Here is a 25580-nt window from a genome sequence, read left to right as displayed (position 1 = left end):
TAATGTGGTTCCATGGGAGGGCTCCAGAGCCAGACTGTCTGGGTTTACTTCCATCTTCTACCACTTAGAACTGCGTGACCTTGAGTACGTGACTGTGCTGTTTCTTGACCCAAGGATGTGGATGATAATATCTGTATCGCAGGGTTATCGTGAGGATTCGGTGAACTCTCGTGTAGACTCCATCGCAGAGTGAGGCCATATTAAATGTCCGCTGCAGTGATTGCTGCTCTGCTTCTTGCTATCGTTGATTGGGACCTAGCTCTCATAAGTGACGTGGGTCATCAGGTTGGGTGTGAGAAGAAATAGCAGCAATCTAGTGACTCCACTTGTGAGCTCCTGCGTGTTAGGCCTGCAGTGTGGCTCTGACATGCCTTAGTCCATTTACTTCTCGTGACATCATGCAGGGCAGTTTTATCACATCATGGAGGGCCGCGCTCAGGTCAGACAGCTGCTCAGTGTGGAGCAGGGCCTCCACTTGACGACCGCACGCTTTTCTTGTCTATGGCCAGTTTGGCAGCCAAAGTAACAGGAAAGTCATCCTTTGCCCAGAGCCCGTAATGTCAGCTACTCACATAAGATGTCGCCTGAAGGGAGGTAAGATTTCCAGAACATAAACTTTTTTGGGGGTGAGCCTTTTCTGTTGTGATGATTGAACAGTGAGGAGGAGGAGAACCTCGGGGGCCTTGACTTTTAAAAAGGCCCATGATCGCCAGGTGCCTGTTGGTCCTCCTTCCACCCACAGGCAGATACCCACGGCCTTAACTGTGACCCCAGACTGCGGGGTGAGGGTGGAAGGGGGCCTCAGGCCCCATCCTCCACTATCATAATACAGGCTGCTTCAGGATGGGTGCAGGGCCTTGGGTGACCTGCCTGTGTCCCCGCCCCTCTGGGGAAGGAACATGTGCTCAGTTACATATTCTCTAGAGACAAGGCCCTTATCAGGTGAATAATTTGCAGAAATATTCTCCCATTCTGTGGGTTATCTCTTATTTTTTTTTGGCTGCGTCGGGTCTTAGTGGCGGCATGCGGGACCTTTGCTGAGGCACCCGGGGATCCTTTGTTGGGGCACGGGCTTCTCTCTAGTCGTGGCATGCGGGGTTTCTTTCTCTAGTCATGGCGCGCGGGCTCCAGGGTGTGTGGGCTCTGTAGTTTGTGGCCCGCGAGCACACCAGTTGAGGTGCGGGCCCAGCCACCGCGCAGCACGTGGGATCCTAGCTCCCCGACCAGGGATCAAACCCCTGTCCCCTGCATCGCAAGGTGGATTCTCTACCACTGGACCACCAGGGAGGTCCCTGTAGGTTATCTTTTCCCTTTTTTTGATGGTGTCCTTTGAAGCCCAACATTCCCTTGCCGCCCGGCCCCGCCCTTTTTCCCTGTCGGTGAGGCTTTGCATGTGTGGGATGCCACAGGTGTAGAGAAGAGGGGGTAGCGGCCCCTCCCCTGTGCACCTTCCCCTCCCCCCCAAGGTCGTTCAACCTGAAGAAGAGTTAAGATTAAAGACCCGAGTTAGTGGGCACGGGGTCAGGGTGCAGCTCTGCCTGAAAGAATCCGGGACTGCAGCCTGGTGTGGCCACGCAGGTGAGCTCAGAGCAGCACGGCCCAGGACTGCCTGGCGCTCTAGGGGCCGGGCCTGGGGCCCTGAGCGGCAGGTACTGGTTGGCGGTGCGGTCTGGAGGCTGAGCACCGAGCAAAGACTGAGCACTGAGCACAGTAGGGTGCTTCCCCTTGGGCCCGGAGCCAAAGACTACACAGCCGTCGGCTCAGGTTACAGTTGCTGTGGGAACTGTGACCTTTGAATTTCCTGGCTTATGCATGGAATTTCAGTTGCGTAATTCTACAACAACTTGGATTTTTCCTCTTCTCACCCTCCTTCTTGGCATTTAATTTTTTATTGCAGTGAATGAGATCTGTAGCCCTCTGCCTGTCTGTCTCCTCCTGGGGCAGACAGTCTCACTCACACTCCTTTCCAGGCCGCTCACCCAGAGTGTGCCAGGCAGGAGAAAGGCCGGGGCCTGACCGGTGGGCACCTTCCTGTTGTCCCCTGCAAGGCCCTGAGGCTGGGCCAGCCGGCCTGGAGAGGCCTCAGGGCTGGACTGCTGTGCGGGTGTCCAGGATGGGCCCAGCTGTCCCTTTGTGTGTATTTCTCTCAAACAGGCCTTGCTCGTTTCTGCTTGTGCACTTGAGTTTACCCTGTTCTGTGCGCCTGGAGCATCCTGCCAGGTGGTTTAGCTAAATTCTCCCCGAACTTCAGTTTCCACTTGCAGTCCTACCCTCTCTGGGAAACCTGTCATCACTACTATGGCCTAAAATTACCCCCCTTCCAGGGAACGACATATGACTTGAACATTTCATTTGGCATTTAATTAGATACCGTCTGAGGATATTTTTCTTGTTGTCTCAAGAACATTTGTCATTTGGGGTGGAGGGATGGTCTGGTTTTTTTTGTTCTTTTCTGTAAGATTCTTGAGGGCCAAGGTTTTAAGTCATTGCGTTGCTTGTTAAATGGTCAGTGGTTTATATTTGAATGAAGCGTGTGTTCTCTTGGTGTCTGCCATGAGGAAGGCATTGGGCCGAGAGCTGTGAGGGACACAGGAAGAAGCAAGGTCCTTAAATCCACTTTCCTCAAGATGCCAAGCCTGGCTTTCCATGATGTGGCCTTGCCTGCCCTGCTGTCCTCTTCTTCCTCTCCCAGTGACCTTTAAACCCAGAGTTCCTGGAAGGCCCACGTCTGTTCTCACCTGATGGCCGTGCACCTGTGCCTCCTCCTGCCCCTGCAGGAAGCTCCCGCCTTCCCTCAGCTCCACCCTCCGCCTCAGGCGAGACAGCACTTCGCTCCTGCCGCCTTCCTGACCACCCCAGCCAAGGGTCCCTTGTGTAATTTCCTCTTAGCTTCTGCTCTTCTCTCCCCCTCAGACCTCTTCACGGTATGTAAGTATGAACTTGTTTTTCTGTTTGTGTGTTGGCATTTTTGTCCTGGTGGTTGTGTCCACCACTGCATTTCCATCCAGCATAGGAGACGTTTTGTTCACTTCTGTACTCAGACCCAACATGATGCCTGGTATTTGGTAGACTCACAATAAATGCTAAATGACTGAGTATTCTTATAGAAACAGATGTATTTTTTTTGAGAGACAAGAAAGAAATGTAAAATGACTAGCGATGTGTCCTATAGATGATAGTGCTCTGGTTGGCTTGCAGTAGACAGGCCTATGGAACTGCCCAGTGCCCCTCTCTTGAGATACAAACGGGAACTACTTTGATCTCAGCACAACACATGAGCTTTTTTCCGTTCCTCTTTCATCTTTCCATTTCCCTCTCTCCTTTATTCCTTTTTTGGCTTGTCTTAGAAATGATGTAAGGCAACTTGGGCCCTTGATCTGTGCTGTGGGTGAGGCAGGACTGGTATTCTGTTCTGTGTAATCCTAGATGCTTATTTTGGGACCTGTGGGACACTCAGTTTTTCCTAAACTCTCAGAATCATTTTTGAGAAGCAACCTCGTGCTACTGGCTGGAACAGCGAGGAGGACCGGCGCTCGGAGCCTCATCACTCTGTTGATTCCCCTCGGGCAGATTGGTGTGGGGACGTGTGCTCTCCCTGATCTTTTAAAGTGGACTTAATATTCAGCTTTCCTGAGTGCTGGAGCCTGTCTTAAATAAAGAACCTGAAGGCCCTGGTGAAGTAATGTCTCCAAAACCCTTCAAGCTCATCAGGGAAGGAAGAAGTGCTGTGTAAACTCAGAGTGTAATTATTAATCAGACTTTCCTTTGGTCCTCTTCTCTGCCCTGGGTTTGCCTTCCGCGGCTGCTCGGGCTCCAGGATTCGCAGACGGAAAGTCCCTGGGCCGCCTCTCCCGCCCTCCTGGCACAGTGGCCCGGACTGCACAGAAACGCCGCTCTGAGGGACTGGCCTTGGTGTGCAGAGCGGCTGTGTGACTGGGCCCCGGGTCCATGGCATCTCCAACTGCCTTCCAGGAGAGGGGCGGCTCTCCTGCTCATTGTCGGATGGAGTCGGGCCTAGTTCTGAGTCCTTGAGGAGCAGTTCGCCGGTGTGGAGCCCACACGGGGGTCTCCATTCTCTACCCCAGGCCACACTGGTCAGAGCTTCCTCTGGGGGACAGATAAAGACCCTCTGCAATCAGAACTGTGTCCATTCACTACAGTGGCACGTTTTCTTCCTTGTTTTTTTTTTTTTTTTTTTCTGTACACGGGCCTCTCACTGTTGTGGTCTCTCCCGTTGCGGAGCACAGGCTCCGGACGCGCAGGCTCAGCGGCCATGGCTCACGGGCCCAGCCGCTCCGCGGCATGTGGGATCTTCCCGGACCAGGGCACGAACTCATGTCCCCTGCATCGGCAGACTCTCAACCACTGCGCCACCAGGGAAGCCCTGTCTTCCTTGTTTTTAAGCTTTAGTTTTCACTTCTGAAAAAGCATCTATACTATATCTATATTTCTATAGTAATAACATACATACATTTTTAAAAAATCCAAATTAAAAAAAGGCCAAATTCAGAAGCAGAATTTGAGAATTTTCCCTTCACTGCCTTTTCCTCCCCTCCTCTTTCCCGAGAAGTCCCATCCCCTAATGCCTGTAGCATTCCTGGCACACAACAGGTGTTTTCATGGTCCTTAAATTAGGGGTGGTGAGAAGAGGTACCGAGTCCAGCTGTCTAAGCCATACAGTTTATCATTGTTCACAGAAGTGTAGAATAATATTTTATTGTTGTGTCTTCGTTGTTCCTATTTATCTTGTCCTCTGTTTCAGCACCGCACCCCACTCTGAGGTAGTGCTTCCTGAACTTTGTTCCACGGACTGTTTGTTAAAAGGGGTCTGGAGAAAAGCAAAACATATTCTTAATAAGATGATTGAATTTTACTCAATATTTTGGTAGGGAGGAGGATTTTATTTATAAACCTTTTAAAAACTAGTCATTTTTGCAACAGTTCATTTACCCATGAGCCCTTTTGATTTGTGATTAATAAAATACATAATAAATTAATAAAATAATTTAAAGATTTATCTAAAATGTTGAATTCATAGTTTGGATCCTTAGGTATTTTCTTATTTGTCGTCCCATGCTAATCTAAGTGTGCCTCATACCTCTTGCGCTCCTTTACTGATTCCTTCTGTAAATTTTAACTTAAAACTTGCTTTGTGGTCAAATCTGCTTGAGGAACGCTGCACTCAGTCTTACCTTGGCACTCCCTGTGGTATGGTCGTGGGCACCGTGGCATTATCTGCTCTCTGGGACACCGCAGGCTCACTTCACCATGCTTACTTATTTTAGCCTCACCTCAAAATCCTTATCTCCCTGTGAGGCAAATAGTATTGGTCTCTGTTTTACAGCAGGGAGATGGGGCTTCAGAAGCCTGCCTTCACTGACTGAGGCCCAGTGGTGGGTGGGTCCCAGATTCGAGTCCAGATCTGTGGACTCTGGAGCCCGTGCTCTTCACACAGGAGCTCCTGGCATCTGCAGGACTTGTCTTTTGAGCAGCTGTGTCCCTTCCAGACGGTGGGTTGAGTTTGTGCCCAGGTCACGGTCCCCTCCTCCCCGCAGCATGCCTGCAGAGGAGGCGCCAGGCTCGGGTTTGCGCACGCGCACGCCGGTCACGTTCCCCCTTCCCTCCGCCCAGCTTCATCCCAGCCGTCCTCCAAGACCTCTTTCATTACGATAGTTAACTGTTTGTTGTCATTAAGTTAGCTAAGTGTTTATTGAGTGGAACCTGTCAGGACTTTGTCGTCTAGTCTCTACTTGCTTCTGAACCACTGTTGTCAGTAGGCTTCTCTGCCAGTGAGTCCCCACATGCTTTGGGCAGAGTCTGTGTGTGTGTGTGTGTGTGTGTGTGTACTGCCCATCGGCCAGTCTTGTGGATCTATTGAGTAGATCCATCAAACGTCATAGCTTGAGTTAATGACATTGCGAATATATATGTTCTGCTTTTTCTGCAGTGCACGTAGATGCTGTTGTGATTAACAAAATACAAATTCTTTGGAAAATGTTGAATTCATAGTAGATTTTTTTTATTGTTAGGCATTTTTTTCAATCAACAAGGTATTATAAGGAATGCCATATATCACATGATGATCAAAAAAGAAATAGTTGATGGTATAAAGGAGTTATAACTGAAAAAAGCTGGAAACCCCTGGCTGTACCATTCATTTTGCAGTTATGTCCTTTTTTGTGTTCTTAGCTATTTTGTGTGTTGTCTTAAGTGCTTAGCTGGATCCTAAGCCCCGCGAGTGTGGGACCTTTGTCTTACATGCCCTCTGTGCCCCTTGGTGTGCTTGCACATAGTCAGTACCCAGGAAGTGTTTTCAGATTCGGTTTAGTCCTTAGATCCCGTTTTCCCTGTTCCACTCTATTATTTTACTCTCTTGAGCTCCCTCTTGCTTTTCTTCTTTCGTCTAGTTTTTACAAGTAGTCCTCAACCGTCAGTAGTCTTCCATCACTTAATGGCAGCTGCTTGTTGTGCTCCAGCTGCACGGTCAGCAAACAGTAGGCAGGGCTGTGGCCTGGCATGTTATCATTGAATTAATTATTTATTGAGCATTTTTGCCAGGCATTGTGGAAAACGCTATAGAGATGCATTCTCTCATTTACTTCTTAGAAATACCCTGTGAAGTAGGTACTATTTTCACCTCCATTTTACAGGTGTGCCAACTAGGAATTGGACGGCTGAGCGCGTGGCAGTCAGGATCCAATCTCTGTCTGACTCCTAAGCCTGTGCTCGGAAGCCTTCTGGTGTCTGTGCCTCCTGAGATCCTGCATGGTTGTTCCCCTAAGGAATTTTCCGTTGGGAAACAGAAACAATGGCAAACAGTACTGCTTGGATATGAGTAAGTATGAAATTGTTTGGAAGTGCGAAGGCGCCCAGAGGTGGAGGCGCTCAGGAAGGGCTGGGGGAGGCGAGGGGCTCTGAAACGTGGCGGGGAGGTGAGCACGAGCGGATTCAGCTGCTGGGAACCACGTGAGCCACGTCCGAGTGAGAGGGGTGTGCCCTGGGGCGGGGTGGAGTGGGGTCGTCAAACTGGAGGGAGGGCTGGGTTTCTTGGGGAAAGTGGGAGATGAGATCGGGTAACTCAAGCCAGAGGGACTTGAAATCACCCAGGAGACACGATGAGGGATAATAAGTCTGTAGGTTTTTGAGCAGGACATGACACGGTAAATCCTGTTTAAGAGCCACCAAGTGGGCAACAGGTGGCAGATTCCTCATGGCATGATGGTTCTTAATTCTTCCCTGCCTGTATGCCCTTGGGACCTAGTGTCACCTCTTCTGGCCCTGGGAACAGCCATCTGTACAGAGGTCCCTTGTTGGCTGATCAAGCCGCCCTGGAGTGTGGAGAAGTGAAGAGTGTAGAACTTGGAGGTCAGAGACCTGGATCCGATTCCTGACCCTGTCTGTCCCTGTAGCTTACTAGCTGGACGAATTATCTGACCTTTCTTCATTCTTTTTCTCCCCCCTCTGTAATTTGCAGATAACCCTATGATGACTCACAGGGTTGTTTCAGGATGAAGATCTAGCAGATGTAAGTACAGAGGCTGTTTAGTCTAGTGGTTGCAGACTTCCTGGGGTTAAGTGCCAGCTATATCATTCACTGTGTGACTTTGGGCAAGTTACTTAACTTTTCTGTGTCTCCTTTTTCTTATCTATAAAATCAGCCTAAAAATTGTACCTACCTCACAAGGAGAATTAAATGAGGAAAGGTAGGTAGCTGGCTCTTAAACATGCCTGGCATGTGGTAATGTGATTAATAAATTGCAGCTGATATTTTTGATAGTATCATTATTACTACCATCACAGTATTGGGTTTGGAGTAGGGACTTTCTTTGAGGCAGGAGACCAAAAACTAAAGCCCCCCAACTATATGGTAAGAAACTACCTCTGATCGCTGTGTGGAAATGATGTGACTTCAGAGCTTCTCTTAAGCACTGAAATTATAACCATCTTGTGCCAATTTTAGGATCTTTTAGAGATCCCAGGTATTACTGAAATCCTTTAAAAAGTCAGCCATTGTTTTCTTTTCTTTTTTTTGGTGGGGGGAGAGGGAAGGATTTATTACTTGCAGCAAGTAAGGAGAATACTGGAGATCTTTCCCAAAGCAGTGTCTCAGTCGTTTTTGTTTTTTTTTAAATAAATTTATTTATTTATATTTTTTATTTTTGGCTGCGTTGGGTCTTCGTTGCTGTGCGTGGGCTTTTGCTAGTTGCGGCGAGCGGGGGCTGCTCTTTGTTGTGGTGTGTGGGCTTCTCATTGCAGTGGCCTCTCTTGTTGAGGAGCATGGGCTCTAGGCACGTGGGCTTCAGTAGTTGTGTCTCGTGAGCTCAGTAGTTGTGGCTCACGGGCTCTAGAGCACAGGCTCAGTAGTTGTGGCACACAGGCTTAGTTGCTCCACGGCATGTGGGATCTTCCCAGACCAGGGCTCAAACCTGTGTCCCCTGCATTGGCAGGGCAGATTCTTAGGACACCAGGGAAGTCCTCAGTCATTGTTTTTTGATATAAGACTCTTGCAGTTGCAACACTTCTTAGGCACAGAAATATTCCCCTTCTCTTTAAAAAAAAAAAATTATTTATTTAGGCTCCTCCGGGTCTTATTTGCGGCACACGAGATCTTCGTTGCAGCATGTGGGATTCTTAGCTGCCGCATGCAGAGTCTTGGTTACGGCATTTGGGATCCAGTTGCCGGTCCAGGGATGGAACCCAGGCCCCCTACATTGGGAGCTCGGAGTCTTACCCACCGGACCACTAGGGAAGGGAAGTCCCTCCCCTTCTCTTTTAAACAAAGATGGGGACGGAAGGAAAGGAGGGAGGAGAAGTCTGGATTTCCTCTGGCCGCACAGTTGCCTCTGTCCGAGGACTTGCTACTGCAGGGCAGGGCAGGAGACACCTGCCTGTACAGGCAAGGTCAGCTCTGCTGGATCTGCCCTGGGCGTAGGCAGTGCAGAGGCCCCACAGTGAGCTCTGCGCCTGCTCTGTGCCCCTGCAGGCGGGACCTTTCTGTTCAAGACTGTTTCCCTTCTCCTCGACCCAGACCTCAACCAGCCACATTTAGCTTTATAGCAGGTTAGTCACACTCAGCAGCCTTCTGGCTGCTTAGAAAAGCCCTCAAGCCCTGTTCTTGAACCAGCAGTTGTGTCTGAGTCTTGAATTTATCTGTGTGGAGCAATTCTTTCCTTTTATTTTATTTTTTTAAAACAAAACTCAAATTGTTGGACCTTGTCCTTTGTAGATGAAGTGAGAGCTTTCTGAGGACTGGTTCATACCAGAAACCAGCTGCTTTTACGTTGCTGCGGATCTTTAAAGGGACAGTTTATTTGTGGATCCAATTCCCTGCCCACACAACCTGGGTGTCTGTAGGATTCTGGTGTAGGCTGTGACAGTGTTGAGGTGGGTGACAGCTGGCAGAGGTGTGAGTCTGGTTTTAAAACTTTCATCTCAGGTGGGGTCAAAGTCTTGTGGAGCTAATCCCTTTGACTCCCCTGCCCCCCGTTACGGTTGGTAATGAGTATGGACGTGTGCCACGTGCAGAGATGGGGGACAAAACCCAGATGCACGCATTAGCCCCGTGGGCAGATGATCAAACAGAAGAAGCCTCGTTTGAGGGCAGTGGTGTCTTACCTGGAGCAGTATCCTCCGTTAGCAGTTACTTTGTGAATCGCCAGAAGACTGGGCTTGTGCAGATTTGGCCTCAACCGTGCAAGATCAAAGTGCATCAGAAGGATGTGCAGGAGGACAGCCTGTCAGAGCAGGGCTGGCTGCTGCAGCCCAGAGTGGCAGAGTGATACAGCACACTGGCCTTGCTCCAGCTTTGCCCTCCTTGGTTCTCGCACTGGGGCTGAGGAGGAGAGGCGGGTTTTGGGTAACGACTGGCTCCTTCTTCATCCTTGTGAGGACACGGGATTCCAGCTCAGTAGTGTACTGCTTTGGATATACTCCGCTACAGTGTCCTGTGGCTTGGGCGTAGGAAACCAACCTGCCTTTGCCTTGGGGACGCATAGAAGGACGTCTCTGTGAGCACCTTGGTCATCATTGCCATTGCACTGAAGAGTCTGTGAGGGGCTCAGAATTGCCCTGTGTTATAAATGCGGCAGAGAGGGGCCACATCCTTAAGTACACCCCTAGGTACCTGACCCTCAGCTGGCTGCTCACTTGTCTGAAGCCAGGAGCATCTTCCGTGGGAGGCTGATGCTCAGTCTGTGGCACTTTGGGGTGTGGCTTAGGGTGGGAGATGGTAGAAGCAGCTTTCATGGCTCCCAGTGCATGTGGCCGTGTCTTCAGCAGAGCCTGTGTGCCAGGTTTGTCGTGACCCCTGGGGCTTATGGGGCACTTAGAGGGTGAGAGAGGGCTCAGATGAGTGAAAAGCCTTCTTCAGTGCCCGGGGGGTCAGAGGTCCTTCGAGCCCCTGCCCGTTGTCGTCACCTCCTCAGGCTCCTGCAGAAGGAAGGTGTGCTTGGCCGTGGCAGGGTAAGGAATGGCGATGTAGGCCCGTTGCGTGTCAACAATGGTCTTATCTCTTGCTTGGGAGATAGTTAGGAATTTTCAGATTTTTTCATCCATATTTAGGTAAAACACAGGGAAGCAAAATAATTCCATGAAGGACTAAAGATGGCTGTCATTTCATCTCACGTGTGTGTGTCCCTAACAGAGTCTTCCTTTAAGCGTTCTGTGTCTAGGAAAGTTGTAGATAAAGTTAAGCCACTGCTTGGGATATAAAGTATTTATTAGCCTTTCCACCCTTGAACAGAATGCAGGTAATAAATAAAGTCAGCAGTTGGTTTGTATACCCTCTATAGCTAATCCGCTTTGTTATTTCTTTCTTCAAAATGTCTTTGGAAATCACTTATCTCCAATGTCTAAAACCACACCTGCCATAATTGGTGCTCAGTATTTTAAGGACTTTCCCTTTTTAGATTCCGGTTCCCATTGCTATAGTTCTAGTCTCTTCCCCCTTCATTTTATGCCCAAGTGACTGTCCAGGCCCCCTGGACATTGCCTGGCTGCAGTTCCATCCTCCTGGGTACCACCCTCCTGGCTGTGGCCAAGCCATCCTGCTGCGAAGGCTGGGCTGCTCCCTGCAGGGCCCCCGTCAGCTGTAGTACCTGGCTCTGAAAGCCCACAGGCAGTTGTCACCACGCTCCCGGTCCCCTGCGTGCGCTCTGCTGAGCGCTGCCTCTGGCCTTGCGTGTGCCTCCTTTGTCTCTTCTCTGCTCCCCGAATCCTAACCATCCTTACTCCGACAGCCTGGCCACGTAGTATAGCAAGCATTTGCTCGTTTGCTCTCATGCCTGCGGTACTTTCTTCCCTAATTGGATTGTACGCTTCTTGAGGGTGGGAATGCTGTCTTGTCTGCATGTCTCTTCCAGGGGTCATCGTATGTTGGCCACTTTGTGAGCAGTCAGCAGACACTTGATTGACACGCTTACCGTGATCTTACAGTCATTGGCCTAGAAAATAATCAGTAAGAAGCACTTCCCTACCTTTGCCCCATTTTGAATTCTTTTTTCTGTGTGTCTTATTGTCTGTCTCAGGCTGAATGTTCAGGACAAGGTTGTATGGACTTGGCTAGGAAAAGAAACCCCAAACAGTATATTTTTAAAGGTGAATCTCATGGAAATGCCAAGTACCCTTTTGCTCTTTGGAAAGTAGGGTGGAAGAGGAGAGGAGTAGGTCTAGATGGGTGATTTGGTGATGGTGGTGATGGCCCGTGTGGGTGGGGATGGAGGCCTTCCCTTGAACAGGAGATGCTCTTGCATGGCTGAGCACAGGCACAGCCTGTGGGGGACTTGGGTGCAGACCCTCCTGCGGCTGCTCCCTTGTTTTCCCCGTCTCGTCTCCGTTCTCCCACCTCCACCCCCAGGCCTGGGCCGCCTCGGTGTTGGAGGTGGTACTGCCTCCTTCAGTGGCACAAAGTGTGGGGAAGAGGCTCTAGCAGTTGGGGAACGTGCTAAGGACGCAGACCTTCTCTTTATCAGGAGCTCCACTGAGCTGTTCTGGACCTGTTCATGGTTGATAAAGGAGCAGATTCTGTGGGTGTGAGACCATGTGCCCATCTACTTAGCGAAGGGTCACGGGGCCAAGAGTGTAGGAAGCAAAGTGGGGGTGGGGTGAGGGGCTGGGTCCAGGGTCAGCTCTCGAGCGTGGGGGAGGGCCTCTGCCAGGGGACCAGCTTCGCCAGGGGTGACACCCCTGCACCCTTGGAGATGGCCAAGGGGTTACTTCGTCTGTGCGTGGGCCACCAGTGGGACCCAGCAGGAAGGAGGTTTATGTATCTGTTCTTTATTTATCTTTTCAGCTCCTCAGGCTCTCTTATTCTCATACCTCATATTTTATCCATTAGCAAATTCTGTGAACTCCACTTTTGTATTTTGATCTGGAATCTGACCACAACCTACAGTGATACCGCTTTAGCCAAGTCACAGTCTTCCGTCCCCTGGATTTTTGCAGTAACCACCAAACCGGTTTCCCTGCTTCCACCCGTGCACCCCTAGATGTATTGTCAGCAGCCAGCGGTCCTCACAGTGGCCTGCAAGGTCCCACACAGTCTGTTGTCCCCTGGCGGCACTACCCCACCTCCAGTCTTGCATGCTGTTCCCTTGCAGGTGATCCCAGACCAGTCTGGGTGACAGAGCCGCCCTCCCCAGCCAGCACCTCCCGTTCATCTCCCACACTGCACTTGACCTCCACAGCACGCGTTTCCCTCTAGTGTGTGGGCGTTGGCTTGCATGCTGTCTCTCCCGCTAGAATGAAAGCTCCTTGAGGACAGGAGTGTTTGTCTTATTCACTCTGGTCCCCAGTGCTAGGCATATGGAGAGTGACCGGCATATGCTTGTTGGCTTCATTCTCATCCATTTGTTCTGCACCCATTATGTTCTAGGAACCAGGCTCTGGGGCCTACAGTGTGCAGACACACACACACCGAATAAGACATGCATCCCCCCAACCCCGCACGGTGGGCTCACTGCCTAGTGAGAAGCAAATGATGACGTAACGACAGACGGCGTAGTGGAAAGGCGGGGAAGGAGGGCCGATAAGCCTCTGTAGGAGGAAGGATGGAACTGACCGTGCTGCGCAGGGTAGGGCGGGGGGCCGCGAGCTGCCCAGACCATCTCCACCCTGGACACGGGGGTCACTTACCTAGAGCCGGTCTGCTGCTCTTCGTGCCCGTCCTCTTTGCATCTTTTCCTGCGAGGCTCAGAGAGGGTGGCCAGCTGCCTTTTGCCAGTCAGCCAACAAATAGTGGATGCTCTTGTGCACACAAAGTGCGCTTCTAGACACTGGAAACCAGTGGATCTTGAAGGCAGGGAAGGTGTCCTGAGTTCTTTCATTTTCATGTCAAATGAGTCCACTTCCTGTAAACTTTCCTTATAAGGTCTGTCTTACATGAACTTAAGTTTCTTTTTGTCTATACTCTTTCCAGGGTTTTTCCTCCCTTTATTGATTTGTGTTTGTTTTTCTGTTCTAGAAGGATTCCGTCCCTACCGGGAGGAATTTATTTCCTTAACCTACCTAATACTTGACTTGCAAAAACCATCCTGCCCTCTCCTCCCTTCTCCAAAGGGTAGGCAGTCATTGTATATCACGCATGGTGCAAAATGGGCCCTAGGGCCAGGGCCGCCACCACCTAAGCCCCCTTCTCATGGTCCCGTCTGGCCCTGCTGGTCGCAGCGTGTTGGTGGTATGGTCCTCTCCACGGATGGACAGTTCGACTTGACCTTGGCTTTGGGGCAGAGGAGTGCATCTGCTCCAGCTGTAACAGGAGAAGAGGGTGAGGTTGGGCCAGCAGGGGAGGCACCTTTGCGGGGAGGACACTTTCCTTCTTCTGTAACTGCCTCTAGCCCTTGTTGTCTCTGACTGTTAAGCGTTTGCATTTGGGGGAACATAACACCACGTGGACTGAGCACCTAACCCGAGTAAGGGTGTGTGCTAGTTGGTGGGTTAATGGACAGAAGTGTTAGAAGTTTGCTGGCTCTGCGTTGGCGGGGCTTTTCTGCAGGAGGTGGTAGTAGATGAGCTGGCCTAGAAGTGGTAGAAGTTGAGGGTCATGGGGTTTGCATAATTTTAATTGGTGATGAAAATCTGTAGGTGAATATCACCCAAGAGGTCAAATCGTGCCACCTCCCTGGGTCGGTTTATCCTGAGAGTTCAGTTATGGGTAATGTGGAATATTTAGTTGCTTGGGAATGAACCTTCCTTCCTCTTAACTCCGAGAAAAGCTCTGCTTTTTTTTAGTAGCAGGGCTTACCACTTAGGAAAGTCCAGCCAAAGCCGTTCTGTGTAAGCGGCCCCGTTGGAGTCTGTCCTGTTCTCCATGCAAGACTATGCACAGTTCTGTCTCATTCAGAGCTTCCCTTAGTAAATAAAGGTTAGTGTATCTGTTAGGGTTAGTTTTAAAACTGCTGGGAATTGCAAAATATGGCTTAAACGTGAAAGAAGATTTTCTCCATTATGTAAAGAGGCCTAGAGTGGGAGGCTCAGCCAGTAGCCATTTCCATGGTCATCAGTACGTTGCCTCCTTCTGTCTAAAAAGATAGAAGTTCTGGCCCTATTAGCTGCAGCATGTGGTCCACTCCATGGGTTGACAGGTGAGAGTTTAACTGACCTAACTCCACTGCCCTGGCACAGGATTTCCATCCTTTAGGTTACCTGGTGGTTAGACATGGCTGCTGGAGCTCCAGCCATCATATTTCTGTTTCCAAGAAAAACACAAAACAGAGGAAAAGAAGAGAAAGACAAAAAGTTTCTTTCCTATGTAAGACAACTCCCTTAAGGGAGTCTTTCCGGAAGGCTCACGCACCTCTGCTTATATCTCATTAGCCAGCACTTAGAAAAGATGGTCACAGCTAGCTTCAAGGGAGGCTGGGAAGTGTGGTTTTGTGCCATTGCTGGCCCTGATCAAGTTGGGGTTCTGTTGCTAAGAAAGAAGTCTTGCCACAGTGAGTGAGTGTGTCTGAGCTCTTTGCTGTAGCTGGCATGTCTCACATGAGTGTGCCCTGCTTCCTGCAGACGTCCGGAGGGACAGTGATTCTTTCTCTGGATACTGACTGGCTGTCCTTGTGTCTCTCCTTCCAGCTGAATGATAATCCAGTTGCAGGAGTCAGTTGGCAGCCTGGTAGGTAAGAGGGGCATGTATTTCTGGAGGTGACGTCTTAGTTGGCAGCAGTGGCCCCTCAGGCCTGGGCACACCTGGGAGGTTGCTGTTCTTACGTCTCGGGGCTCTTCCTCCCCTCCCTCCCTGAACCCTGTTTTGTTTAGAAGCTGTGATCGTGATGTGCGACCCCTCTTGGCTTCGCTGCGTCACTCACCATTGCAGGTCCTCGGAGGAGTGGGTGCGACGTCAGTACAGTGAGAAGCTGATGTGCGTGTCCCTCTGCGGCTGTGTCTCCTAGGAGGTCAGGGTTACAGAGGACACACTCAGGAGTCCGTCTTCCTGCTTATTTCTTCCGCCTTGCGTGTACACATTCACAAACACCACCTAATGGTCCAAGGTTTTGGCTTATGACTAAAAATCTGAAATTCCTAAATTCTCTAGACCCAAGTCCTCAGGAAACCTGGATCCTATGCTCAGCTCCGTGAGTTAATTGGAGTTCTCTCAGATCTTTTCCAGTTGAAATCCTCAGCAGCTCTGTGACATCAGCTGGGGACTTTTCAGGCAGGAGATGTATTTCCACCTCCCACCCCTGGCTGAAGTTGTCTAGGAAATTGTCCCTGACACATCGAGATGCGTAGCAGATTTGCGTTGAGCTGTCGAGAATTGTGGAGTTCATCTTAGAAAATGGTGCTCTCAGCAGCTTGAGAAAGTGTTAATTTGTAAAAATCAAACTAACATATTATGGGATGCTGATAGGTGGGAATCGCTGTGTGAGTGAGCGTAGGAGGCTGTCTTGGCTCTTAGATTTTAGTTGGTTGTCAGCTGGGCACCTTTTTAGATGCTGTCTGTTTCTCCTGCTGCACTAGCTTCTCCCAGTGCTGGCCTGCCTGCTAATCCCTGCCTGTACTGATAGTCACGCCGTCTCCTGAGCAGGACAGAAGGAAGGCTCCCTGTAGAGAGGGGTGGGTGGGCATGTCTTCCACAGGAACGCAGGGATAGAGAGGGTGCGGGGGTGGAGCAGACACACTATGGCGCGGGTTAGGCTGGAATGGGGTTAGGGTTAGGGTTAGGGTTAGGGTGGAATGGGCTTAGGCTTAGGGTTAGGGTTAGGGTTAGGGTTAGGGTGGAATGGGGCTGCAGCTCCCAGTCCCCGTCCAGTGCTCTGATTGTCTCTCCGAGAGATTGAGACTTAAGTAACAAAACCAGGATCTGAATCTGATTCTGTTTGACTCACGGCTTATGCCCTTAACCACGTCACATAGCTGCTGCTTCCTCTTAATTTTGTTCATTCAACGAGTGTCTGAGTGCCTCTGTGTTCCAAGCATGGTTCTAGGTGCTGGAGACGATAGCAGCAAGCCAAACAAAGAAAAATCCTTACCCTTGTGGAGCTTATTTTATAGCAGTGGGTAAGTTCCCACCACCTTTCACAGTCAGTTTCCTAACATGGTATTTTGTATAAATACCACACTTCTTCCCCAGAGTGTTCCTTAAATGATTCTTCTTTTTCTCAAGCACTAGAACTAGGGGTTTCTTGTTTGTTGGCTATTGGAATATTGACCCCTCCCGCCCCCTGCTCCCAGCATCATAACTGGTTATTGGGACAGCTAAGACACAGCGCCTTATGGGAAGCCTGGGACTCAGGAGGTTACCCATATCTGGGGCCTGGCTGTGTCTGTCATTTCCCTTCTTTCCCAGGGAAGGGTGTTCCTGGCTTACATGGAGTTGCTTTGTGTCCCCCACTCCTGTCCCCTAACTGTTGTTGTTGTTTTAAATTTATTTATTTGGCTGCATCAGGTCTTAGTTGAGGCACACTGCACGCAGGATCTTTCATTGCAGCGCACGGGCTGTTCGTTGCAGCACGCAGGCTTCTCTCTAATTGTGACGCTCGGGCTCCAGAGAGCACGGGCTCAGTAGTTGCGGTGCATGGGCTTAGTTGCCCTGCGGCATGTGGGATCTTAGTTCCCCAACCAGGGATCGAACCTGCATCCCCTGCATTGGAAGGCAGATTCTTAACCACTGGACCACCAGGGAAGTCCCCCCTCAGTTGTTTTTGAGGGCTGGTTTCAGAGGTTCTTGTGTTCAGTTTATTTTAGGTGGTCACGCTTCTTTTTTTTTCCCACTGGAGTCTGGTTCTGGCCTTAATGGATACAAGAGAAGATTAGCTGAATGTTTTTGTCTGTCTTCAGATCAGGTTCAGGTGCCTGGAGACAGATGACTTCCCTTCTATAGGAAAGAGGAGGGAAAATGTCACAAGACTACTTTCCACTAAGAATAGCGCATTCGTGAGATCTCTTGGATGCAGGTTTTCGAATTCAATTTCCTGACGTGAGGCTGGAAGGCAGAGTCCCCGCCAGCATCATCCTCATCTCCAGGCTTTATTGAGTGTTTTCTGTGTGTCTGGCACTGTGAGAGGCATTTTACATATGTTCCAGCCTCCTCTGAGGCCAGAAAAGGAAACAGGTTAGGAAGCTCCCGCGGAGCCACGTGGATGGGGAACGGACAGAGCTGGGGTTGACCTGAGGCTTCCCGGGCCTTATACATGTCACGCACGGATGGTTGCCGTCTGCTCGTCAGGTGCTCTGCTGGGACCGTGTGCCTCAGCCCTGAGTGGGGCCCTGCCAGGCGGGACGTGCCAGCTCGTGTGGGCTCCTCTCCTCAAACGACACATCATAAAAGCTCAGGGTTTCTGCAGCGTGACGGATATTGGTTGTGTGTTGTTTTCCTCTTTCTGTTTCCACTCCTCCCTCCCTTCCCCCAAATGTACCCAGGTTGGCTTAGGTCTGCCTTCTCAATTCTAGAACTGTGGCAAACTTTAAAAGGCTGGGAGAGTGGAATGTGGTGGGAGATTGGAGGAGGCTGCCTTTGCATTTCGGAGCTGGTCACTTACTCCAGAGGTTTCTAGTCTGGATGCTGGGACTTAGCGGTGCCTTAAGGAAATCAGAACACACGATTGTCTAAAGGGTCTGTAGGGAGGTGCATGGGTCTTGGAGGTGCTGGGCCAAGCGCCGAACTATTTCAGAGGAGCTTCTGCCTGTTCTGAGTGTTGCGGACTGGCTGCCTACAGGAGGTCTAATCATTTAGCTAGTCCTGGCCTGTCTTTACAGAAAAGGAAGCTGAAGCCTTGCTCACACGGCTGGTGTGGTCCAAGGAGCTGTCGGGTCAGTGCTGCAGTCCTGTCCACCCTCAATCAGCTCTGCCTAGGCTCTCGGGTTGGTTCACACAAGTGTGGGTCCACTGGTTTGACTCTGCAGGGCACCTTTAGGAAGGGTTAAAACATTGAACCTCTAGAGGCAAATTAGGAAGTTCCTCTCTTATTTTATCATAACAGAAAAGTGTTTAACTTCGTGGCAACCTTGAGCCATGGCTTTCACTCCTCCAAACACACGTATTTGGTGTTTGACCTTGAACAGATCTGTGGTTTCTTCTTTGTGCTTTGAGTTTTTCCTTTGGTGAAAGGGATATTAAATACCAGATATAGACAGTGGGGTGCTGACAAGAAAGGGAGAGTGTCATAAAGGGCCTCTCTCTCTCTCAGACCCTTTAAGAGTAAGGAATTGTCTTTTTATAGTGCTTCACAGCTTAGGAAGCATTTCACAGACATTGCTGAAATTGATTTGCAATGGTAGGGTAGGCAGGGCTTGGATTGTGATTTCCATTTTGTAAATGTACAAATGGATTGAGAGCAGTTGTGTGGCCTATGAGACGAGCCCTGGTTCAGACCCCGTCCCTGTGGTGCACACTGCACCCCTGCCACGCTGCCCTGCCTTCCCAGAGTGTGCGTGCTGTCGGGGCATCCTGGTGACCCCTCCTGCGTCTGGGCCTTCATTTCTGTTTGCTGAGGAGCTTACTGGGCAGCGGCAGAACCACTTGGTCTGAGACAGCAGAGGAAGTGACCCAGCCCGGAAGTTGGGCCACATCACCAGATGGCACGGTTGGAGACCACTGTTCTGGCCCTTCTGCTGGAGACCCGTGTTAGGAGGCCGACATAGGGTGGAGCTGACAGTGGGATTTCCTTTCCTGGTCATTATGGGATGGCAAGCATTTAAAAATATCTCATGAACATTCTTTGGCTAGTGGCTGGGTGTGCGCCCAAGTTCATGGCCTTAAACCTCGGCAGGGCACCAAGTAGCCGAGTAGCTGGGGCTGCCTTCTGCAAGATGTTTATCACGGGTGTTGCCCTTTATTAGACCATCACACTGGAGTTATTCCCTACCTCGAACTTACTCTCAGGCCACTCAGGGCTCTTCAAGAGAATTAAGTCTCGTAATTCTTGGTACCGAAGTAGTGATAAAGTTTGGGAATATTTTTATCTTTTTTTTTACACAGACAGCTATCCCCTGAATGACCTGTGTTTCATGCTTCTCCTTTGCCTGAATTTTTTCGCTCCATCTAAAATACTATTTTGTCTCTTCCCAACCCTGTATCCCAAACTTCTCCAATTCTACTCAGTCCTCTAAATGTAAAGGCTGTTTGTGATTCACTTCTTTACCTTCTCCAGAGCACCCCAGCCCAGGTAGACCTTTGAAATCCTTTGCCTCCTTGCTGCTTAGGTGCTTGTTCCCAGGTCGCCACCCGGACCTGTGGCATCTGAATCTGCATTAAGAGGGCTCTCGGGTGATGGGTGTACGCAGAGGTGCACCTGCTCTCGGGCCTCCTGTCGTGTTTGTTTATCACCTTGTGTTAGTAGTTAACAGTCTCAGTATTTTGTCCTCCCCTTTACAGATTTATCTTTTCTTTTTGATCTCTTGGCAGTACCTGATGCAGTCTTGGCACTGAGCAGGCACTAATCAATATCTGTGGGTTGACTGGCAGTCACCCTTCATTTAAAAAATTTGTCAGCATGTAGGGAATTGTATGAGAGATGTGACATGCAGGCATATAAAAATTTACTGCTAAGAGAGCAAGAAAATTAAGAGGAGACACAGTAAGTTTGAATGCACCGAGTGCGGCAACATTTGTGGAAGGGGTGTAGGCGTTGGGACCAGCCAGCCCTCGGCAGATAAGTCCTCCCAGCTCCCTCACCTCCTGTGCGTATGCGGCCTTGATTATTCTCTCAAACCCTAATTTAATGGTCTGATCTCTAAAATGAGGGTGACAACATGCTTACAATGTTGTTCTAAAGGTAAAATGAGATAATGTAGGTAAAGCGTGCACCAGTGTTTGGCACATAATGCTCAGTAAGTGGTAGCCAGATGGTGCCCAGTGAAGGCATTCGTGGACTCAGCAATCACTAGGAGTTTTAAAGTGCTTTAATTGCATTCTTGCTAGCCTTTGAGACATCCACTGTTTTATAAAATGGCTGCAATAGGGACAGTTTTCTAAGGGTCATGTTCCATCTGCCCCCCTTGTGGTCTCATGGTTTCCAGGATGTGCCTTAAGCTCTGGGGGACAAGTCCCTATCTTCTGTATTCAGTGTCCCCAGGAACACCAGTCTCAGGGAGGTGCCTGGTACCAAATGCTGCCTGGCTGAGGTGTGAGGCTGTGAGGGGAGCAGCTGCCTTGGAACACTGTGCCCCCACTGCCCCCTCCGCCCCAGGGTTTATGCTGCTGCAAACAGATGCACAGAACTACTAAACGGTGGAAGCTGATCTAAAGAACTGTCCTGGGAGCTCTCAGAAATGCAGTTAGAAAGTCAGCAAGGTTGTCGCAACACAGTGGGTGAGTCCTCCCCCAAGCTCCTGCCCTTCCTTTGGGCCGGGAGGGGAAGGGGGGACTTGCCAGGTTACGAAATGATTTCTTCTTCTAGGGCAGGTGGTGGGATGGGAGCGGGGTGGTACAGGCATCCGGAGGTCAGCTCTGGGAGCCGCTGTGATACGGTGCGTGAACTTGGTGTTGGAGCAGAGGCCCGGGTCGTGTTCTGCTGGTGCGTCGCCCGCAAGGCGGGGCGTACCGGTGGGGGTGAGTTCACAGACGTCAAGCTCTTTGAAGATGAAAATCGTTCAGTTTATCAGCTGGACTGTCACTTCCTTTACTCTTTTTTTTTTTTGCGGTACGCGGGCCTCTCACTGTTGTGGCCTCTCCCCTTGCGGAGCACAGGCTCCGGACGCACAGGCTCAGCGGCCATGGCTCATGGGCCCAGCCACTCCGCGGCATGTGGGATCCTCCGAGACCGGGGCACGAACCCGTGTCCCCTGCATCGGCAGGCGGACTCCCAACCACTGCGCCACCAGGGAAGCCCTACTCTTTTTTTAAAGTCATCTTGTTTGTTTTTTTTTTTCCCCCGTTTTTTAAATTGAAGTATAGTTAATTAACAATGTTGTGTTAGTTTCAAGTGTACAGCAAAGTGATTCAGTTATACACACACACATTCGTTTTTAAATTCTTTTCCTCCTTTTCTTTGCTCTTGGTTTAAAATAGACTGTTTACCTTGTCTTATGCATTGCATCTATTCATATTTCACCTACTATGTTTGAACCTTGTTACAAGTCAAGGTAAAAAATGTTTAACTCTTGAGGGGATTGAGACTTCTTTCGATACTTACAATTTTACAATGACAAGTCAGTGGAAAACCGGAATTAGCAGAATTCATTCTTCAGTTCAGGATGGCGATTCTGTAACAGCTACATGTATAAAGTACTGTGAAGTCTCGTGAAAGGAGGGCATGTCTTGGAGTTCAGAGTGAGGCAGGTGTCCGAGTGTTTTCCTCTTTCCTCTGCACTGCCTGCTTGGTGAAGGGAGAAGGCTGGCCGTGTCAGGGGAGTCGCAGTCGTGCCGGTGGGTGGCCTCGGTCTCTGCGGGGTGAGTGGCCGTCTTGGCTGGTTCAGGCTTGCCAGCAGTGCTGTGGGCTGCGAGGTTACCGTGCCTGACAGATGCAGGACAGAGGTCCAGTCCAGCTGCGTGGCACAGAGCTGTGCTCCCATCCTAGACGGGCGACAAAAGACTTCTGTACGGTATTTCTCTTCTGAGTCACGCTCCCACTTTCTCTGTGATTTAAAAGATGTCCTCCCCCCCACTTCTCCTCCAGGCACCTCCGTTCACCTCTTTGCAGTCTGACGTGTGGAGGGGCAGCATCAGGGCTCTCCAGCCCCCCGCTTCCCGCTTGGTAGGAGTGGCCTGTGCTCTGGCAGAGCTGTTTGCCGGAGAGCAGAGGGAGGGGCCTTCCCTCGGGAAGGGGTCAGGAAGGACCAGAGACTAAAAATAGGCAGCTTCTAAGAACAGCTTACTGCTCCCTCAGCTCAGATGTGGTCCTCCTGTGATAACCGGGCTCAGAGTAGAGTGTTGCTTTTGGAACAAAGAGAAAGTAAATCAACTCTCATTAAAAGGAAGAAGGAGACAGATACCACCACAAAATACAGGTTTTTACTGTATGTTCCAGATAAGAGGAATGCTCCCAAATTGCCTGGTGGATTTAGATGTGTGTCCCCTGGTAATTCTGGTTATGTGTGTGTGTCCACGTGTGTGACACTAGGATGGTTCCGTGTGTCGGGTGCTGAGATGCTCTGGGACTGTGGGTAGGTGTTCTCACAGAGGCTCTTCTCAAGAGGTCTTTGCCACACACGTGGAGAAGGATGTGTCCCATTTACAAGGCAACTCTCCTGACACTAAATGGAAGAAACTCCCCTGGGTCATGTTTGTCCAGTAAATACACAGCCCGCACCCTTGTTCACACAGGAGATGTACCAGCTGCAGAGCTGAGGGTCAAAAAGCCAGCGGTGCCAGCTCCTCTAATATGATAGTCAAGCTGCCTTGTTCCCCTTTTTTCTGTTATTTTAAAAAGTTGGGGTTCCCCCCACCAACCACAGAAAATGATGCCTTCCCTGGCCTTCAGGACTCTAGTGCAGCTGAAGAAGGCGCTCCTGTGATGAGAGTCGGTAAGGGTCCCGGGGTGGCCAGAGGGCCTCTGAGGAGAAGACCTGGAGCCTGAGACGCCACTTGCCCTGGGTCCTTTACACCTGTGGCCACTTCTTCCTTCTCACGTTTAGTATCAACACCTTATTCTTACCAGGGAGGATTTTCTGTCCTGACTTTCAGACTAGATTTTGAACAACTTCATAAGGGTATTTCAGTGTATCCCTCTGGACCTGTTTCTGCCTTTTCCTGTGACCTGAGAAAGTAGCTGTGTTCTCTCGAAAGCTGCCCCCCGGCCCTGATCCTGCCCTGGCGTGGCTCGTGGCCAGACCTTCCGCTGTCCCGAGCGACAGTGAAGTGCTTGTGCGGTGCTTGGCCTTCCTCACTCACTTCATCCCTTTATCTTGGTCAGCCAGCTAAGTGTAGCCTCTTCTCTCTCTCGCCCCTTCCTTCTCCGGTCTCTGTGGTCTTTGATGAGGCGGGCCGGGCTGGAACGGCATTCTTGGTTGGCTGGGGATGCACATGGTGGAATGGGGGCACACTGGTGCTGCTGGCAGGCCTGGGTGGAGGGGCCGTTGCTGTCTTGGAGCCCCTCCGTCCCCTGAGCCTCGGACTCCTCTTTACGCCTTGATGTCCGAGCCTCACGGAGTAGCTTGTCTGGTGGAAGGGAGCAGTTTCCCCTGCTAATCTTGCTGTGGTTTTGTTCAGGAGTGGAGTGTCAGTGAGGGAGGCCCCTGTTCCTGTAGCAGGTGACTGTCACGCTCAGGGGCTCGCAGCAGGGTGCGCCTCTGGGGGGACCAGAGCCAGGGTGTCCTGAATATCGGTTTCATGTCCCTCAGTGGCTGAGGGACAAGGAGCACAGGCCCCCGGATGGTTTTCAGACTCAGTCCCAGCTGAGCCAGGCAGGCAGCGTGGAGGCCTGCACCAGGGCGCCGCTCCGGAGAGGAGAGGGTGGAGATGGGATGGCACCTGGGAGGAGAGCCGGGGAAGTCTGGCCTGAAGTTAACATCAGAGTGTGCATTGATTGTTTAAAAAAGAGTCCGACTGCTAGTGAGACATTTCCGTGTAATGGCCTCTGATAGTATATTTGTCATTTATATTAACGTTTAGGAGCTCGAGGGTGCAGTGACACTGTCAGAAGTAAATCGAACGGTGATCTCAGTGACTGCCCCACCCCCAGCAGCGTGGCCGCCCCATCCTCCGATGGCTGTGTGAGGACCCAGCAGCCAGTGCCTCTCCCAGCATGTGTGGTTGCACCCTATTTTCATTGAAAAATGCATCTTGCAGTGCCTCCCTCATGCCTTCTCACGTGGCTGTACGTGGACTGGTGTAGTGCCCGCCTCTGGAAGCCTAGTCGCTTCGGCCTTTAATCTGAGTTGAGAGCTTGTCCTCCTTGCTGCCTGGCTGTGTCCAGCACTCTCGCCTGGTGGGTTCCCAGAAGAGCTGGCACAGACTGTGGCCCGGGCGAACCTTGCGTGGAATGTTGCCCTCGTGCCATCTGCAGAGTGGAGGCTGGGTCAGCCCCCTCCCTGCCTCGACTTGATTGTTTGGGACTTACTGTAATAATCTGCTTGAACAGGCGGAGAGACCACATTAGCTTGGCTGGCAGTCGTAGACAATGTTTGCTCTGTGAGCTTGCTCCCTCACCCCCACTCTTGGAGCACTGCGTCCTCTGCCACCCCTCTCTCCTTGCATATTCTAACCTTGGCTAAACGGCTTCATTCATAATAAGATGGGCAGCATTTTCTGGGATGAAAATGGACTGAAAATAAGCAATTCCCAAGAACCTCCAGCTGTGATGCACAAGTAAAAAGTGTGTAGTTTCTGGGTAGAGATTTTAACTAATGTCTGGATAACCAAAGTATTTTCTTTTTATTCCATACTCCCTTCACTACTTTGGAACCCTATTTGAAAACACACATGCGTGTGTGCTCAGGTTAAAAAAAAAAACCAAACTTTCCTAAAACTGACTATTTTCTTGGCAGGGGGCGCCCTGGGAAGATTCCATTCAGTGCCTCACAGAACAAAGGCTTCTCCTGTCAGCCTTTGCCCAGGTGTAGGGTCCTGGGTGGTCTGTTGCTAATACCTAGGGAATTTGGGGGGTTCTTTATTTTTTCCATAGACAAGTATTTTCCCTCTTCTTCTCACTTTTCTTTTATAGTTTAACAGAAACAGCATAAGAGAAAACCCTACCTCACACCTGCACTGCCTTTTGCAGTTTGACAATTGCAGTGGTTGGTTCCACAGACAAAACCTGCTCCACCTTCTCTGCATTGATTGGTGGCTGCTGATGTCATGGCATAAAGCTCAAACTGTTTTCTCTGTGGGACAAGCCCCCCAAAAGCAGACAGCAGAGCTCTTGCTCTCTTGTTGCTTCTAGTTCGTGCTATCAAAGGGGACAGAGAAAGGCGGGAGCAGAGCTGTGGCCGCCGACAGCTCTGATTTATTTCTGAAGCTCAGTTGCAGGCACCTCGAACAGGGAGCCTTCTTACACCTGGAAAGAGCCTTGTTTTTCTTGAGAACACGTAGTACTGTTTGCACTGAAGGGATTTCGTTGTTTCTGCCTTAATCTTCTTGTTAAGAGAAGGATAGAGGCATTTCCTTTTTGTTTGTTTGTGTTTTGTTTTGGCTGTGTTGGATCGTTGCTGCGCGCAGGCTTTCTCTAAGTTGCGGTGCGTGGGCTTCTCATTGCGGGGGCCCCTGCTGT

General features: G+C 50.4%; 1 protein-coding gene across 13 annotated transcripts in view; it reads left to right on the top strand.

Annotated features, from left to right (window-relative positions):
- The window catches only part of MICAL3 (microtubule associated monooxygenase, calponin and LIM domain containing 3), a 176446-nt gene that overhangs the window by 18835 nt on the left and 132031 nt on the right, over positions 1–25580 (top strand). For 11 of the 13 annotated variants that reach the window (XM_082636853.1, XM_082636852.1, XM_082636851.1 and 8 more), the window contains exons 2-3: positions 6651–6835; positions 7475–7525. The exons of 1 other annotated variant lie outside the window; for it this stretch is intronic. The gene's annotated coding sequence lies outside the window, so the exon portion shown is untranslated. The remainder of the gene's footprint in view (positions 1–6650; positions 6836–7474; positions 7526–25580) is intronic. One more of the 13 variants, XM_082636855.1, reaches the window with a different exon arrangement.

Source organism: Mesoplodon mirus (assembly GCF_964341445.2).
Source record: "Mesoplodon mirus genome assembly, chromosome: 11".
In the NCBI taxonomy this organism is placed as follows: Eukaryota; Metazoa; Chordata; class Mammalia; order Artiodactyla; family Ziphiidae; genus Mesoplodon; species Mesoplodon mirus.
The sequence above is the reverse complement of the archived record's forward strand: the minus strand, read 5'-3'. Positions and strand labels throughout refer to the sequence as shown.